Source organism: Anas platyrhynchos, chromosome 20 (assembly GCF_047663525.1).
Source record: "Anas platyrhynchos isolate ZD024472 breed Pekin duck chromosome 20, IASCAAS_PekinDuck_T2T, whole genome shotgun sequence".
Classification (NCBI taxonomy): Eukaryota; Metazoa; Chordata; class Aves; order Anseriformes; family Anatidae; genus Anas; species Anas platyrhynchos.
The window spans coordinates 12,865,343-12,877,496 of NC_092606.1; positions in this window are offsets into that span (position 1 = coordinate 12,865,343).

Consider the following 12,154-nt stretch of genomic DNA (forward strand, 5'->3'; position numbering starts at 1 on the left):
CATCCAGATGTGCCGCTAAAGGAAGGCTTAGGGTACAACTGAACTCCCCAGGGGAGCCTTTATGCAGCCCCACATGCAACTGGACCCTCCGGGTTCACTCTTTCACCGCAAGCCTAAATATAGCCCTAGCACGCCTAGCAGTGGACTGAAAGCTCGGGCCATAAAAAAGCGTTTCAAGCTCCTTTCGCCCATCCAGAAGTGCCCCCAAAGGAAGGCTTTGGGTACAACTGAACTCCCCAGGGGAGCCTTAACGCAGCCCCACATGCAACTGGACCCTCCGTGTTCGCTCTTTAGAGGAACCCTAAATATAACCCTAGCCAGCATGGCAGAAGACTGAAAACTCGGGCTCCAGAAAATGTGTTTCAAGCCCCATTTACCCATCCACAAGTGCCCCCAAAGGAAGGCTTTGGGTACAAGAGAACTCCCCAGGGGAGCCTTTTTGCAGCCCCACATGCAACTGGACCCTCCGCTTTCACTCTTTCTCTGCAAGCCTAAATATAGCCCTCGGCGCAATGGGAGAAGACTGAAAAAGCGGGCCTCAGAAAACACATTGCGATTCCCCTTGGACCATCCCAAAGTGCCCCCAAACAAAGGCTTTGGGTACAACTGGACTCTCCAGGGGAGCCTTAACGCAGCCCCACATGCAACTGGACCCTCCGTATTCGCTCTTTCACAGCAACCCTAAATATAGCCCTGGCCAGCATGGCAGAAGACTGAAAACTCAGGGCCAGAAAATGCATTAAAAGCCTAATTCGCCCATCCAAAAGTGCCCCCAGAGGAAGGCTTTGGGTACAAGTGAACTCCCCAGGGGAGCCTTTACGCAGCCCCACATGCAACTGGACCCTCCTTGTTCACTGTTTACGAGCAACCCTAAATATACCCCTAGCCACCATGGCAGAAGACTGAAAACTCGGGCTCCAGAAAATGCGTTTCAAGCCCCATTCACCCATCCAGAAGTGCCCCCAAAGGAAGGCTTTGGGTACAAGTGAACTCCCCAGGGGAGCCTTTATGCAGCCCCACATGCAACTGGACCCTCCGCGTTCACTCTTTCACCGCAAGCCTAAATATAGCCCACGGCGCAATGGGAGAAGTCTGAAAAAGCGGGCCTCAGAAAACGCATTGCGATTCCCCTTGGACCATCCAAAAGAGCCCCCAAAGGAAGGCTTTGGGTACAACTGGACTCCCCAGGGGAGCCTTAACGCAGCCCCACATGCAACTGGACCCTCCGTAGTCGCTCTTTCACAGCAACCCTAAATATATCCCTGGCCCGCCTGGCAGTCGACTGAAAACTCGGGCCCCAGAAAAACTGTTAAAAGCCTAATTCGCCCATCCAAAAGTGCCCCCAGAGGAAGGCTTTGGGTACAACTGAACTCCCCAGGGGAGCCTTTACGCAGCCCCACATGCAACTGGACCCTCCGTGTTCACTCTTTCACCGCAAGCCTAGATATAGCCCAAGCAGGCCTGGCAGTCGACTGAAATCTCGGGCCACAGAAAAAGCGTTTCAAGCCCCTTTCGCTTATCCAGAAGTGCCCCCAAAGGAAGGCTTTGGGTACAACTGAACTCCCCAGGGGAGCCTTTATGCAGGCCCATACGGAACTGGACCCCCCGTGTTCGCTGTTTACAAGCAACCCTAAATATAACACTAGCCAGCATGGCAGAAAACTGAAAACTCGGGCTCCAGAAAAACTGTTAAAAGCCTAATTCGCCCATCCAAAAGTGCCCCCAGAGGAAGGCTTTGGGTACAACTGAATTCCCCAGGGGAGGCTTTATGCAGCCCCACATGCAACTGGACCCTCCGGGTTCACTCTTTCACAGCAACCCTAAATATATCCCTGGCCCGCCTGGCAGTCGACTGAAAACTCGGGCCCCACAAAATGCCTTAAAAGCCTAATTCGCCCATCCAAAAGTGCCCCCAGAGGAAGGCTTTGGGTACAACTGAACTCCCCAAGGGAGCCTTTACCCAGCCCCACATGCAACTGGACCCTCCTAGTTCACTGTTTAAGAGCAACCCTAAATATACCCCTAGCCACCATGGCAGAAGACTGAAAACTCGGGCTCCAGAAAATGCGTTTCAAGCCCCATTTACCCATCCACAAGTGCCCCCAAAGGAAGGCTTTGGGTACAGCTGAACTCCCCAGGGGAGCCTTTATGCAGCCCCACATGCAACTGGACCCTCCGGATTCACTCTTTCACCGCAAGCCTAAATGTAGCCCTCCGCGCAATGGGAGAAGACTGAAAAAGCGGGCCTAAGAAAACTCATTGCGATTCTCTTGGACCATCCAGAAGTGCCCCCAAAGGAAGGCTTTGGGTACATCTGAACTCCCCAGGGGAGCCTTTACGCAGCCCCACATGCAACTGGACCCTCCGGGTTCGCTCTTTACAGCAACCCTAAATATAACGCTAGCAAGCATGGCAGAAGACTGAAAACTCGGGCCACAGAAAAAGCGTTTCAAGCCCCATTCACCCATCCAGAAGTGCCCCCAAAGGAAGGCTTTGGGTACAACTGAACTCCCCAGGGGAGCCTTTATGCAGCCCCACATGCAACTGGACCCTCCGGGTTCACTCTTTCACCGCAAGCCTAAATATAGCCCTGGCCCGCCTGGCTGTCGACTGAAAACTCGGGCCCCAGAAAATGCGTTAAAAGCCTAATTCGCCCATCCAAAAGTGCCCCCAAAGGAAGGCTTTGGGTACAACTGGACTCCCCAGGGTAGCCTTAACACAGCCCCACATGCAACTGGACCCTCCGTATTCGCTCTTTCACAGCAACCCTAAATATAGCCCTGGCACGCCTGGCAGTCGACTGAAAACTCGGGCCCCAGAAAATGCGTTAAAAGCCTAATTCGCCCATCCAAAAGTGCCCCCAGAGGAAGGCTTTGGGTACAAGAGAACTCCCCAGGGGAGCCTTTATGCAGCACCACATGCAACTGGACCCTCCTTGTTCACTGTTTACGAGCAACCCTAAATATACCCCTAGCCACCATGGCAGAAGACTGAAAACTCGGGCTCCAGAAAATGCGTTTCAAGCCCCATTCACCCATCCAGATGTGCCGCTAAAGGAAGGCTTAGGGTACAACTGAACTCCCCAGGGGAGCCTTTATGCAGCCCCACATGCAACTGGACCCTCCGCGTTCACTCTTTCACCGCAAGCATAAGTATAGCCCTAGCACGCCTGGCAGTCGACTGAAAGTTCCAGCCACAGAAAATGTGTTACGAGCCCCATTCGCCCATCCAGAAGTGCCCCCAAAGGAAGGCTTTGGGTACAACTGAACTCCCCAGGGGAGCCTTTATGCAGCCCCACATGCAACTGGACCCTCCGTGTTCGCTCTTTACAGCAACCCTAAATATAACCCTAGCCAGCATACAGAAGACTGAAAGCTCGGGCCACAGAAAAAGCGTTTCAAGCCCCTTCGCCCATCCAGAAGTGCCCCCAAAGGAAGGCTTTGGGTACAACTGAACTCCCCAGGGGAGCCTTAACGCAGCCCCACATGCAACTGGACCCTCCGTATTTGCTCTTTCACAGCAACCCTAAATATAGCGCTGGCCAGCCTGGCAGTCGACTGAAAACTCGGGCCCCAGAAAATGCATTAAAAGCCTAATTCGCCCATCCAAAAGTGCCCACAAACGACGGCTTTGGGTACAACTGAACTCCCCAGGGGAGCCTTTATGAAGCCCCACATGCAACTGGACCCTCCGGGATCACTCTTTCTCCGCAAGCCTAAATATAGCCCTCGGCGCAATGGGAGAAGACTGAAAAAGCGGGCCTAAGAAAACGCATTGCGATTCCCCTTGGACCATCCCAAAGTGCCCCCAAAGGAAGGCTTTGGGTACAACTGGACTCCCCAGGGGAGCCTTTACGCAGCCCCACATGCAACTGGACCCTCCGTATTCGCTCTTTCACAGCAACCCTAAATATAGCCCTGGCATGCCTGGCAGTCGATTGAAAACTCGGGCCCCAGAAAAACTGTTAAAAGCCTAATTCGCCCATCCAAAAGTGCCCCCAGAGGAAGGCTTTGGGTACAAGAGAACTCCCCAGGGGAGCCTTTATGCAGCCCCACATGCAACTGGACCCTCCTTGTTCACTGTTTACGAGCAACCCTGAATATACCCCTAGCCACCATGGCAGAAGACTGAAAACTTGGGCTCCAGAAAATGCGTTTCAAGCCCCATTCACCCATCCAGATGTGCCGCTAAAGGAAGGCTTAGGGTACAACTGAACTCCCCAGGGGAGCCTTTATGCAGCCCCACATGCAACTGGACCCTCCGTGTTCGCTCTTTACAGCAACCCTAAATATAACCCTAGCCAGCATGGCAGAAGACTGAAAGCTCGGGCCACAGAAAAAGCGTTTCAAGCCCCATTCACCCATCCAGAAGTGCCCCCAAAGGAAGGCTTTGGGTACAAGTGAACTCCCCAGGGGAGCCTTTATGCAGCCCCACATGCAACTGGACCCTCCGTATTCACTGTTTACGAGCAACCCTAAATATACCCCTCGCCACCATGGCAGAAGACTGAAAACTCGGGCTCCAGAAAATGCGTTTCAAGCCCCATTCACCCATCCAGAAGTGCCCCCAAAGGAAGGCTTTGGGTACAACTGAACTCCCCAGGGGAGCCTTTATGCAGCCCCACATGCAACTGGACCCTCCCGGTTCACTCTTTCACCGTAAGCCTAAATATAGCCCTAGCACGCCTGGCAGTCGACTGAAAGTTCGAGCCACAGAAAATGTGTTACGAGCCCCATTCGCCCATCCAAATGTGCCCCCAAAGGAAGGCTTTGGGTACATCTGAACTCCCCAGGGGAGCCTTTATGCAGCCCCACATGAAACTGGACCCTCCGTGTTCGCTCTTTACAGCAACCCTAAATATAACCCTTGCCAGCATACAGAAGACTGAAAGCTCGGGCCACAGAAAAAGTGTTTCAAGCCCCTTTCGCCCATCCAGAAGTGCCCCCAAAGGAAGGCTTTGGGTACAACTGAACTCCCCAGGGGAGCCTTTATGCAGCCCCACATGCAACTGGACCCTCCTTGTTCACTGTTTACGAGCAACCCTAAATATACCCCTAGCCACCATGGCAGAAGACTGAAAACTCGGGCTCCAGAAAATGCGTTTCAAGCCCCATTCACCCATCCAGAAGTGCCCCCAAAGGAAGGCTTTGGGTAGAAGTGAACTCCCCAGGGGAGCCTTTATGCAGCCCCACATGCAACTGGACCCTCCGGGTTCACTCTTTCACCGCAAGCCTAAATATAGCCCTCGGCACAATGGGAGAAGACTGAAAAAGCGGGCCTCAGAAAACGCATTGCGATTCCCCTTGGACCATCCCAAAGTGCCCCCAAAGGAAGTCTTTGGGTACAACTGGACTCCCCAGGGGAGCCTTAACGCAGCCCCACATGCAACTGGACCCTCCGTATTCTCTCTTTCACAGCAACCCTAAATATATCCCTGGCCCGCCTGGCAGTCGACTGAAAACTCGGGCCCCAGAAAAACTGTTAAAAGCCTAATTCGCCCATCCAAAAGTGCCCCCAGAGGAAGGCTTTGGGTACAACTGAACTCCCCAGGGGAGCCTTTACGCAGCCCCACATGCAACTGGACCCTCCGGGATCACTCTTTCTCAGCAAACCTAAATATAACCCTAGCCAGCATGGCAGAAGACTGAAAACTCGGGCTCCAGAAAATGCGTTTCAATCCCCATTCACCCATCCAGAACTGCCCCCAAAGGAAGGCTTTGGGTACAAGTGAACTCCCCAGGGGAGCCTTTATGCAGCCCCACATGCATCTGGACCCTCCGGGTTCACTCTTTCACCGCAAGCCTAAATATAGCCCTAGCACTCCTGGCAGTCGACTGAAAGCTCGGGCCACAGAAAATGTGTTACGAGCCCCATTCGCCCATCCAAAAGTGCCCCCAAAGGAAGGCTTTGGGTACATCTGAACTCCCCACGGGAGCCTTTATGCAGCCCCACATGCAACTGGACCCTCCGGGTTCACTCTTTCACCGTAAGCCAAAATATAGGCCTCGGCACAATGGGAGAAGACTGAAAAAGCGGGTCTCAGAAAACGCATTGCGATTCCCCTTGGAGCATCCAAAAGTGCTCCCAAAGGAAGGCTTTGGGTACAACTGGACTCCCCAGGGGAGCCTTAAAGCAGCCCCACATGCAACTGGACCCTCTGTATTCGCTCTTTCACAGGAACCCTATATATAGCCCTGGCCCGCATGGCAGAAGACTGAAAACTCGGGCCACAGAAAAAGCGTTTCAAGCCCCTTTCGCCCAACCAAAAGTGCCCCCAGAGGAAGGCTTTGGGTACAAGTGAACTCCCCAGGGGAGCCTTTACACAGCCCCACATGCAACTGGACCCTCCGTGTTCGCTCTTTACAGCAACCCTAAATATAACCCTAGCCAGCATGGCAGAAGACTGAAAACTCGGGCCCCAGAAAACGTGCTACAAGCCCCATTCGACCATCCAAAAGTGCCCACAAAGGAAGGCTTTGGGTACAACTAAACTCCCCAGGGGAGCCTTTACGCAGCCCCACATGCAACTGGACCCTCCTTGTTCACTGTTTACGAGCAACCCTAAATATAACCCTAGCCACCATGGCAGAAGACTGAAAATTCGGGCTCCAGAAAAAGGGTTTCAAGCCCCATTCACCCATCCAGAAGTGCCCCCAAAGGAAGGCTTTGGGTACAACTGAACTCCCCAGGGGAGCCTTTATGCAGCCCCACATGCAACTGGACCCTCCGGGTTCACTCTTTCACCGCAAGCCTAAATATAGCCCTCGGCGCAATGGGAGAAGACTGAAAAAGCGGGCCTCAGAAAACGCATTGCGATTCCCCTTGGACCATCCCAAAGTGCCCCCAAAGGAAGGCTTTGGGTACAACTGGACTCCCCAGGGGAGCCTTTACGCAGCTCCACATGCAACTGGACCCTCCGTGTTCGCTCTTTACAGCAACCCTAAATATAACCCTAGCCAGCATGGCAGAAGACTGAAAACTTGGGCCCCAGAAAAACTGTTAAAAGCCTAATTCGCCCATCCAGAAGTGCCCCCAAAGGAAGGCTTTGGGTACAACTGGACTCTCCAGGGGAGCCTTAACGCAGCCCCACATGCAACTGGACCCTCCGTATTCTCTCTTTCACAGCAATCCTAAATATAGCCCTGGCCCGCCTGGCAGTCGACTGAAAACTCGGGCCCCAGAAAATGCATTAAAAGCCTAATTCGCCCATCCAAAAGTGCCCCCAGAGGAAGGCTTTGGGTACAACTGAACTCCCCAGGGGAGCCTTTACGCAGCCCCAAATGCAACTGGACCCTCCTTGTTCACTGTTTACGAGCAACCCTAAATATACCCCTAGCCACCATGGCAGAAGACTGAAAATTCGGGCTCCAGAAAATGCGTTTCAAGCCCCATTCACCCATCCAGAAGTGCCCCGAAAGGAAGGCTTTGGGTACAAGTGAACTCCCCAGGGGAGCCTTTATGCAGCCCCACATGCAACTGGACCCTCCGGGTTCACTCTTTCACCGCAAGACTAAGTATAGCCCTAGCACGCCTGGCAGTCGACATGAAAGTTCGAGCCACAGAAAATGTGTTACGAGCCCCATTCGCCCATCCAAAAGTGCCCCCAAAGGAAGGCTTTGGGTACAAGTGAACTCCCCAGGGGAGCCTTTATGCAGCCCCACATGCAACTGGACCCTCCGTATTCGCTCTTTCACAGCAACTCTAAATATAACCCTAGCCAGCATGGCAGAAGACTGAAAGCTCGGGCTCCAGAAAAAGCGTTTCAAGCCCCATTCACCCATCCAGAAGTGCCCCCAAAGGAAGGCTTTGGGTACAACTGAACTCCCCAGGGGAGCCTTTATGCAGCCCCACATGCAACTGGACCCTCCGGGTTCACTCTTTCACCGCAAGACTAAATATATCCCTCGGCACAATGGGAGAAGACTGAAAAAGCGGGCCTCAGAAAACGCATTGCGATTCCCCTTGGACCTTCCCAAAGTGCCCCCAAAGGAAGGCTTTGGGTACAACTGGACTCTCCAGGGGAGCCTTAACGCAGCCCCACATGCAACTGGACCCTCCGTATTCTCTCTTTCACAGCAACCCTAAATATAGCCCTGGCCCGCCTGGCAGTCGACTGAAAACTCGGGCCCCAGAAAATGCATTAAAAGCCTAATTCGCCCATCCAAAAGTGCCCCCAGAGGAAGGCTTTGGGTACAAGTGAACTCCCCAGGGGAGCCTTTACGTAGCCCCACATGCAACTGGACCCTCCGGGATCACTCTTTCTCAGCAACCCTAAATATAACCCTAGCACTCCTGGCAGTCGACTGAAAGCTCGGACCACAGAAAATGTGTTACGAGCCCCATTCGCCCATCCAAAAGTGCCCCCAAAGGAAGGCTTTGGGTACATCTGAACTCCCCAGGGGAGCCTTTATGCAGCCCCACATGCATCTGGACTCTCCGGATTCACTCTTTCACCGCAAGCCTAAATATAGCGTTCGGCGCAATGGGAGAAGACTGAAAAAGCGGGCCTCAGAAAACGCATTGCGATTCCCTTTGGACCATCCAAAAGTGCTCCCAAAGGAAGGCTTTGGGTACAACTGGACTCCCCAGGGGAGCCTTAACGCAGCCCCACATGCATCTGGACCGTCCGGGTTCACTCTTTCACCGCAAGCCTAAATATACCCCTAGCCACCATGGCAGAAGACTGAACACTCGGGCTCCAGAAAATGCGTTTCAAGCCCCATTCACCCATCCAGAAGTGCCCCCAAAGGAAGGCTTTGGGTACAAGTGAACTCCCCAGGGGAGTCTTTATGCAGCCCCACATGCAACTGGACCCTCCGGGTTCACTCTTTCACCGCAAGCCTAAATATAGCCCTAGCACGCCTGGCAGTCGACTGAAAGTTCGAGCCACAGAAAATGTGTTACGAGCCCCATTCGCCCATTCAAAAGAGCCCCGAAAGGAAGGCTTTGGGTACAAGTGAACTTTCCAGGGGAGCCTTTATGCAGCCCCACATGCAACTGGACCCTCCTTGTTCACTGTTTACGAGCAACCCTAAATATACCCCTAGCCACCATGGCAGAAGGCTGAAAACTCGGGCTCCAGAAAATGCGTTTCAAGCCCCATTCACCCATCCAGAAGTGCCCCCAAAGGAAGGCTTTGGGTACAACTGAACTCCCCAGGGGAGCCTTTATGCAGCCCCACATGCAACTGGACCCTCCGCGTTCACTCTTTCACCGCAAGCCTAAATATAGCCCTCGGCACAATGGGAGAAGACTGAAAAAGCGGGCCTCAGAAAACGCATTGCGATTCCCCTTGGACCATCCCAAAGTGCCCCCAAAGGAAGGCTTTGGGTACAACTGGACTCTCCAGGGGAGCCTTAACGCAGCCCCACATGCAACTGGACCCTCCGTATTCTCTCTTTCACAGCTTCCCTATATATATCCCTGGCCCGCCTGGTAGTCGACTGAAAACTCGGGCCCCAGAAAATGCATTAAAAGCCTAATTCGCCCATCCAAAAGTGCCCCCAGAGGAAGGCTTTGGGTACAAGTGAACTCCCCAGGGGAGCCTTTACGCAGCCCCACATGCAGCTGGACCCTCCGGGATCACTCTTTCTCAGCAACCATAAATATAACCCTAGCCAGCATGGCAGAAGGCTGAAAACTCGGGCTCCAGAAAATGCGTTTCAAGCCCCATTCACCCATCCAGAAGTGCCCCCAAAGGAAGGCTTTGGGTACAAGTGAACTCCCCAGGGGAGCCTTTATGCAGCCCCACATGCAACTGGACCCTCCTTGTTCACTGTTTACGAGGAACCCTAAATATACCCCTAGCCACCATGGCAGAAGACTGAAAACTCGGGCTCCAGAAAATGCGTTTCAAGCTCCATTCACCCATCCAGAAGTGCCCCCAAAGGAAGGCTTTGGGTACAACTGAACTCCCCAGGGGAGCCTTTATGCAGCCCCACATGCAACTGGACCCTCCGCGTTCACTCTTTCACCGCAAGCCTAAATATAGCCCTCGGCGCAATGGGAGAAGACTGAAAAAGCGGGCCTCAGAAAACGCATTGGGATTCTCCTTGGACCATCCCAAAGTGCCCCCAAAGGAAGGCTTTGGGTACAACTGGACTCCCCAGGGGAGCCTTAACGCAGCCCCACATGCAACTGGACCCTCCGTATTTTCTCTTTCACAGCAACCCTAAATATAGCCCTGGCCCGCCTGGCAGTCGACTGAAAACTCGGGCCCCAGAAAATGCATTAAAAGCCTAATTCGCCCATCCAAAAGTGCCCCCAGAGGAAGGCTTTGGGTACAAGTGAACTCCCCAGGGGAGCCTTTACGCAGCCCCACATGCAACTGGACCCTCCTTGTTCACTGTTTACGAGCAAGCCTAAATATACCCCTAGCCACCATGGCAGAGGACTGAAAACTCGGGCTCCAGAAAAAGCGTTTCAAGCCCCATTCACCCATCCAGAAGTGCCCCCAAAGGAAGGCTTTGGGTACATCTGAACTCCCCAGGGGAGCCTTTATGCAGCCCCACATGCAACTGGACCCTCCGTGTTCGCTCTTTACAGCAACCCTAAATATAACCCTAGCCAGCATGGCAGAAGACTGAAAGCTCGGGCCCCAGAAAAAGCGTTTCAAGCCCCTTTCGCCCATCCAGAAGTGCCCCCAAAGGAAGGCTTTGGGTACAACTGGACTCCCCAGGGGAGCCTTTATGCAGCCCCACATGCAACTGGACCCTCCTTGTTCACTGTTTACGAGCAACCCTAATTATACCCCTAGCCACCATGGCAGAAGACTGAAAACTCGGGCTCCAGAAAATGCGTTTCAAGCCCCATTCACCCATCCAGAAGTGCCCCCAAAGGAAGGCTTTGGGTACAAGTGAACTCCCCAGGGGAGCCTTTATGCAGCCCCACATGCAACTGGACCCTCCGCGTTCACTCTTTCACCATAAGCCTAAATATAGCCCTCGGCACAATGGGAGAAGACTGAAAAAGCGGGCCTCAGAAAACGCATTGCGATTCCACTTGGACCATCCCAAAGTGCCCCCAATGGAAGGCTTTGGGTACAAGTGAACTCCCCAGGGGAGCCTTTATGCAGCCCCACATGCAACTGGACCCTCCGTATTCGCTCTTTCACAGCAACCCTATATATAACCCTGGCCCGCATGGCAGACGACTGAAAAATCGGGCCCCAGAAAACGTGCTACAAGCCCCATTTGACCATCCAAAAGTGCCCCCAAAAGAAGGCTTTGGGTACAACTGAACTCCCCAGGGGAGCCTTTATGCAGGCCCATACGCAACTGGACCCCCCGTGTTCGCTGTTTACAAGCAACCCTAAATATAATACTAGCCAGCATGGCAGAAAACTGAAAACTCGGGCCCCAGAAAAACTGTTAAAAGCCTAATTCGCCCATCCAAAAGTGCCCCCAGAGGAAGGCTTTGGGTACAAGAGAACTCCCCAGGGGAGCCTTTATGCAGCCCCACATGCAACTGGACCCTCCGGGTTCACTCTTTCACAGCAAGCCTAAATATAGCCCTGGCCCGCCTGGCAGTCGACTGAAAATTCGGGCCCCAGAAAATGCGTTAAAAGCCTAATTCGCTCATCCAAAAGTGCCCCCAGAGGAAGGCTTTGGGTACAACTGAACTCCCCAGGGGAGCCTTTACGCAGCCCCACATGCAACTGGACCCTCCTTGTTCACTGTTTACGAGCAACCCTAAATATACCCCTAGCCACCATGGCAGAAGACTGAAAACTCGGGCTCCAGAAAATGCGTTTCAAGCCCCATTCACCCATCCAGAAGTGCCCCCAAAGGAAGGCTTTGGGTACAAGTGAACTCCCCAGGGGAGCCTTTATGCAGCCCCACATGCAACTGGACCCTCCGGGTTCACTCTTTCACCGCAAGGCTAAATATAGCCCTCGGCGCAATGGGAGAAGACTGAAAAACAGGCCTAAGAAAACGCATTGCGATTCACCTTGGACCATCCCAAAGTGCCCCCAAAGGAAGGCTTTGGGTACAACTGGACTCCCCAGGGGAGCCTTAACGCAGCCCCACATGCAACTGGACCCTCCGTATTCGCTCTTTCACACCAACCCTGAATATAGCCCTGGCCCACCTGGCAGTCGACTGAAAACTCGGGCCCAAGAAAAACTGTTAAAAGCCTAATTCGCCCATCCAAA